Raw genomic sequence first — 7,295 nt, 5'->3', positions numbered from 1 at the left:
GACCACTTGTCTAACCAAATGGTCGCCGAATGTGATAATTGCTATACTAGATCCTGTAACATATACCCTATCACATCAAAAACAGATACTTTGTCTTTAAACGGAGAGATCAGCTGGAATTACTAGCTTTAAAACACTGGCTTGACAATGGTGTCTAAACTAGGTATACAAGCCCCTTACTGAAAATAATTGACATTTGTAGTCAAGCGTCATAAGCGGGGGTGACATAGCTCAGGACGTAAGAGTGGTTGTCTGGCAGTTGGAGGGTTGCTGGTTCAATCCCCCGCCCTGGGGCGTGTCGAAGTGTCCCTGAGCAAGACACTGCTCCCCTAATTGCTCCCAACGAGCTGATTGGTACCTTGCATGGTAGCCTTTCACCGTTGGTGTGTGTGTGTGAGTGTGTGTGTGAATGGGTGAATGAGAGGCATCAATTGTAAAGCGCTTTGGATAAAAGCGCTATATAAATGCAGTCCATTTACCATTTACATTGGCGTAATGCATTCAGCCAAGCTAAATGATGATAATATCATCAGGGACAATAAACGGCGATTATGCCTTCAAGTGCAGACCCAGTAGCCACAGCTGAAACAGATGAAAGGTTGCCACAGGTCAGAAAAGAGGGAGAGGACTGCAATGAACAATTTTAAAAATCATGCATCGAAAAGGGCACTTTTGGTGTGCTAGGGCAAGAGCCATCTGCTTATTCATTGTCACAGTATCTTGGTCATTATTACTGAATTTATCCATGGACATTCAATCATTTAGTTTCAGCACTGGCATGGTTAATGCATGTTGCCTTCACTTACCAATATTATGGCTACAGTGAGGACAAAGGCTTTTCTTTTCTTAGGCATTGCATTCTACAATTTTAGATTTGTCATTTAAAAAACCATATGAGTTAAAAGTGCAGATTCCCAGCTTTTATTAAAGTTCATTTTTTATCCATTTTGGCTTCATTGTGTAGAAATTACTGATGTTTTTATATATACCCCCTCATTTCAGGGCACCATAATGTTTGCGCATATTAATGTTATGTAAATGAAAGTAGTCATGTTTAGCCTTCTGTCGCATATCCTTTGCATGCAAGGACTGCTTGAAATTCTACACTCATAGACATCACCAGCAGTATCTTCTCTGGTGGTGCTCTCCCAGGCCTGTACTGCAGCCATCTTCGCCTCTTGGCTGTCTTGGGGGCTAGTTGCATTAAGTTTTGTCTTCAGCATATGAAATGGATGTTCAGTTGAATTAAGATTAGGTGACTGAGTTGATCAGTCAAGAATGTAGCAGTTGTTGGCTTTGAGAACTTCTTTGTTGCTTTAGCTATATGTTAAGGATCATTGTCTTGCAGTAGGATGAATCCTCGTCCAATGAGTTTGGAGGCATTTTCTTGAGCTGATATGATGCATTTCTACACTTCAGAATTCATTCTGCTGTTGCTATCAGCAGTTACATCATCAATTTAAAGAAGTGAGCCAGTACTTGTGGCAACCATACATGCCCAAACCATGACACCCCTACCACCGTGTTTCACAGATGGGGGGTGAGGGTACTTTGGATCTTGGGCAGTTCATTTTGGCCTCCACACTTTGCTCTTGCCATCACTAAGATACAAGTGAATCTTGGACTCATGTCCGCAAAACCATTTTCAAGAACTCTGCAGGCTCTTTTAGGTACTTCTTAGCAAATGGAAACCTGGCCATCCTGCAGTCTAGCCTCTGTAGTTATGTGTGTAGAGTCTTCTGATGCCTTCACACTTACTTCCTGAAAAGTGTTTCTGATCTGTAGGACAGGTGTTTGGAAGGTTTTTCTTCATTATGATGAGAATTCTTAGGTCATCCATTGTCAAGGTCTTCCTTAGCCTGCCCAGCCCTGTGATTACTGAGCTCACCAGTGCTCTCTTTCCTCCTAATGATTTTCCAAACTGTTGATTTTGGTAAGCCTAAGGCTTGGCTTACGTCTCTGAATGTTTTTTTATTTAATTTTTATTATTTATCAGCCTCATAATGGTTTTCTTAATGGCACAACTAAAATCAAATCAAATCAATTTTATTTGTATAGCACATTTGGCAGAAAACTGTCAAACACGCTTTACAGCATAACAGAAGAAGGGCAAAAACCAGGCCTGAACCCCCAGATAACAAGCACATGAAGCAAAAAACTCCCCAGTGGGGAGAAAACTCTTGTCCTCATGATGACAAATTTCAATAACAGACTCCAAAGGAAATAAAAAGCCTATAATCAAGACTAGATCCTGAAAGCACCAAAGAAGCAGTTGAAAACATCTGACAATTCAGAAACACCTGTGAAACCATTTGTTCAAAACACTATGGTGCCCTGAAATGGGGTGACTAGGTATAAAAAGTGCTACATTTTCTACATGGTGAAACCAAAGTGTATAAATAAACCCTTTAATAAAAGCTGAAAATATGCAGTGTCACCACATGAATTGTTTAAATAGAAAAAGAAGATACAGAAGAAAACGTGTCTTTGTTCCAGACATTGTGGGATAATGTGTATTCTTAAGCTCTTATATTAATTTACTGGCGTATAATATATTTAATTGTATATTGACGATTTTAAGATGTTTTGATTATGAAAAAGAGAATGTATGTGAGGTCTTCTAGCCAAAAGGACCGAGGTTTGGATAAAAGGTAAAGCAAAAAAAAAAAAAAGTCATTGCTATTATTTAGCTGTAACTGAAATTTCCTCTCTTCCCAGAGCTTGAAAATGGCTGTAATTTGTGTCCATTTTTGTTTTTTTATTTATTTATTTTTACAATTTACTTCTCCTTACCCCATGCTATCGAACAGATTAAAGTCCACAGGTAGGAGTTTTGTTTTGTCCTCAGGGAGGTCAGGTCAGCGACGGAAAGATTTTACTTTTTTGCTGAAGACTAAATGGGTCACCATTTCAGCTGGTTTAGACCACCACTGGACTCTATACATCTGTGCACGTGTGTTTACCTTGTCACTTCCGATGTGCGTAGTAAGTTTAATGGTCATCTTGTGCATATTGTGGGTTCTTGGGCTTGTCAATCAGCAAAAACAAATTTCAACTGTTTCCAATGTTTCAGTGAGAGATATATGTTTTCAGGGACATACAAATATAAGGATATGTACTGGAGCAACACAGATTTTCATGTCTCTTTGAGAGATTTTGAATTAACTTTTTCAAAGGACCAATGATCAACAATCTGCTAACCACCAATGACTGGAAGCCCTGTCCACTGTAATGTGAACAGAAGTGCAAATGCAAATACGGAATCAGGGTTAAAGCCACCAGTGTTTGTTCCCTGTATGTTTTGAGCAAGTCTAGTTGGAATTATGGCATTGTTGCATGAATGTGTGACTGTTAACCTAATCAATGGGCAATTAATACTGCCAGCAATTAGTGTAACATTGTGCATAGTGTCTGTCCCACACTAAGCAATTGCATTTTCAAAAGGAATTAACAAATGGGGTCAGTGAAAGTTGCATGACAGTCTGCTGTAACATAATTCTCTTCAGCAAAAGCAGACTTGTTTTCATCCATAATGTAGAAATGTAACATTAACAGAGCAGAAAAAACAGCATCATAATTTGGTGAAAACATTATTCCCATTTTACAACACAGAAATGGAAGCAAAAAAGCCAGAAAGACTAACGCAGGATGTTTCCTGTGCATAAACATGTACTGTAAGTGCATACACTGCACACCTCCTGTTTGCATCGATGAATCGTCTTGTTTCCATTTCCGTGTGGTAAAACAGAAAGCCTTCGTGTTGTGCATTGTGTGCTTTGTATTAATTTGCTGGACGGTCCTTTTACCCATCATCTTTCTTTTCCATTAGAAAGATGTCCTGTGAACTTTTTGAAAACCAACAGCAAATTGGCTTAATCATATTATAAATTGGCCGGCACTATTTGCACACTTCGGTTTCATTTTTTTTTCCCATTCATTTTTTCCACCCATTCTCCCCTTTCTCTCTTTGTTTTTCTCTGTGTCTAAAATTGGTACTGTCTGTCACAGGGTGAAAAAAAGGCTCTTTCATTCTTTCAGTGACGCTGAAGTTTTCGTGTTATGTGCAGAGGCAGTGTGGTAGACAATGGAAAGTAAATAGCTCGCTCCTTGATAATGACTTGTACTGTACGTCACACTTGAAGCTTTTTTATGTCACTCTAGCTGTAGTATTATTTTAGAATTAAACAGGGACAAATTATTACTCCATTATTCTTTTTTGCCTCTCCATGTTTTCAAAAACCTGGATGCCACATTAGCACTTGCTGTAAATAATATTAGTTGGCTGTATCAGATTGTAACGGCAGCTGAAATCTGTAGCCACGGTTCTCGTATTGCCGCAAAAATGTAAAGGAAAATATTTCACTTCTCTCCGGCCAGTTCAATGCCCTCAAGGAATTACGGCCAGCTGCTGAAACAGTTTTTGCTTCGTAAAAATGTCTCACAATCTGGCAGATTCAGGCTGCCCCTGGACCCCAGACAGTTGCACAAGAATGTCTGTCCCTTTCATTCTATCATTTTCAGCGCGGTTCTATGATCTCATGATTCTACAAGCAAAGTTCATGCTGTCCGTGTGCATGCTCTAGTCACTTGTGTTTAACTTGCCTGTCAGTAGTCTTTCAAAAAAACGCAACAGTTTGTCAGACTGGGACTGAGACTGGGACAAACCCCACTATTTTAAACCAGGTAAACCAACTGACAATTAACCAATAGGCAGCGTTTGCTTTACGTCTGAACGTTGTATCTTGCATCTGGTAAATGCCTTTTGCGAGGCAGTTTAATTCAGTCCGGGCGAACACTTTCCCAGAGCATTGACTTTTACGACAGAATGAGTGCAGAATTTCAAGTCGTGGCTTTCTGGATGCGGAAGTGTGCTGAGAGATTGACTGTCACCACTCTGCGTCAGCCTCGCCGTCCTGTGTCACTCACAGAAGGTCTCGGTCCGCCAACAGCACGCTTCCAGCACACGTGACTGCGTGTGGCCACTGCGTGTGGTCCACTGTAAGATGGATGGCTCTAATTCTTCATTCAACTGTGGACATGGGCCATTTGTTCTGGAGCCCTGACCGACTAGCTATCTCTCACACAAACACACACTCACACGTGCACACACACACACACACGCATGCACATTCACATGCACACACATGCACACACATGCACACGCACGCACGCACGCACATTCACACGCACGCACGCACACACATTCACACGCACACGCACACGCACGCACGCACTTTCACATGCACACACGCACGCACGCACATTCACATGCACACGCACACGCACGCATGCACGCACTTTCACATGCACACACGCACGCACACACATTCACACGCACACGCATGCACACTCACGACACAGAAGTGGAAACACGTACAGTCACAAACATGCGGTCCTCACGTGGACGCACAATGCACGGGCAAACAGAACAGCCTGGAATGTGGTCCCAAACATACCCCAGGCACACACTCTTTCTGTTGATGCGGCAAGGATGACAGGAAATGAAAGTTATGAGTATTTGCTTTATTTCCATTCATCCGTATTTCTGTATTTTCATTTTTTTTAGCTATAGCACTCAAGCTGTAGCCATGACGTCTTACCAAATTATTTGGAGAGAATAAGGGGTTTAGCCTGAACACACCAGGACTCGGGCACACATTCACACAATCACAGGCATCATCACAAACTCCTCTGCACACGCGTTCATCCGTTCCCCCAGAACAGGGTAATCACCATTATTTCCTCCCCGGGATTTCAGCGGGGTGAGCCGTAATGGTGCTTATTTCCATTTTTCATACAGAAGGACGGTCATTACTGAATAATAATTTGATTAGCGCGCAAGCTGGTGGATTCACAGTGTGTCAGATGCAGTAAGAATCACGAGTTATCAGGTTTTATAGGTCTTCCTTGTCAGTTCGTAATTAACATCGGGTCCCTGGAAATTGTCACTTGCTTTGTGGCCATTTTTTCTCTTTTTTTAATTTCAAATTCCAGACGTCATAGAGTCAGAGGGTTTCTCTTCCGTTCTTTCTGAAGTCTGTACCTGAAAGCAAGCATAAGCTTGTACGCCTGCCAAATGACTGAACAAAATGTGAACATGTAATCTTTACATGAACAGGCAATGGTAAGTTTAATGTTGGTAAGATTCAAGGTAAGTCTATACACAATTATTTGATTAAATAAATAAGGTAATTGGCTGAAGTAAAAAAAGGAAATAAATTAGCAATTACCTCAGTCCCAAACATGCATAAGCACCTGCTTTAGCCCCCAGGGACAGCCTACAGACTTGGCCTATGCCACTTCCATCCAGCCGTCTTCTGGAAGGTTGCCCAGAGAGAGATGTCATTGATATTGACGTGTACCTGCTGAAATGTTTGTTGACATTTACCAGCATGGCACAGATCCTGTATGGAAGTACACTTCCGGCTAGAGGAGCATGTTTTCCCAAGAATGCGTCTTCTGCATGCTTGAGTCAGTCTGCATGAAGGTGGATCTTCAGGGGATCTTGGCTGAAAGTTCAAGAATTGGCCTTTCTCCTTATCGTGGTTCTTATTTCATACTGTACATGCAGATTTCAAAGTTAAAATACACGCGCAGAGTATCGATGGATAAACAATCCGTCGATCAAACACGTCCCCTTGGCATAAACTGATGACTCCCAATAATCCGGGTATTGGTGCGCATGTAAAATAAATGTTTTATTTTGTTCAGTGAATTCCACTTCTTGAAATCACATAAAATGAATTATAATGTGCACAAATAAATACATAAATTAATTAATTACAATAAATTTATAAATTGGCTTCCAGCCCATTAGGTCTAAAAGACCAACAAGACGCAGTAATCACAAAGACGAGCACGCCTGTCTGGTCACAACTTTGGCAAATGATATTTGGACACCACGCTGACAGTGTGGTACGGTGCTTGTGTGGCAAACTGCATCGGGGCAATGATAGTTATTCAAGCATTTAACAGTGCATTGAATGCGACATAGGCCATTCTGCTCTCTCTCAGGGCAGATTCATTCCAAATAAAAATATAGCTGCAAGTTATGATTCTGAAAACACATACCAATTAGGTCTACTGTTCATGAGAAACTTTTAATGACAACTGAAAATGGTGGAAAATCTTGTTTTATATGGAAATTATAGACCCTTGAGGCAAACGTGCTAAATGTTACATATGCATTTACCCATTAGACTCATGCAATCTATATGTGAGCAATTATTATTAAAGGTCGTGTCATCTGCAAATGAAAATGAAATTAAATGAAAATGACAAAGTATTCAGTTAAT

The 7,295-nt window shown here is 40.8% G+C and overlaps 1 protein-coding gene across 1 annotated transcript in view; it reads right to left on the bottom strand.

Annotated features, from left to right (window-relative positions):
• LOC135248798 (GRB2-related adaptor protein 2-like) overlaps positions 1 to 7,295 on the bottom strand; it is a 290,320-nt gene that overhangs the window by 211,012 nt on the left and 72,013 nt on the right. The window lies entirely within an intron of this gene.

The sequence above is a fragment of the Anguilla rostrata genome, chromosome 2 (genome assembly GCF_018555375.3).
Source record: "Anguilla rostrata isolate EN2019 chromosome 2, ASM1855537v3, whole genome shotgun sequence".
Classification (NCBI taxonomy): domain Eukaryota; kingdom Metazoa; phylum Chordata; class Actinopteri; order Anguilliformes; family Anguillidae; genus Anguilla; species Anguilla rostrata.
The sequence above is the reverse complement of the archived record's forward strand: the minus strand, read 5'-3'. Positions and strand labels throughout refer to the sequence as shown.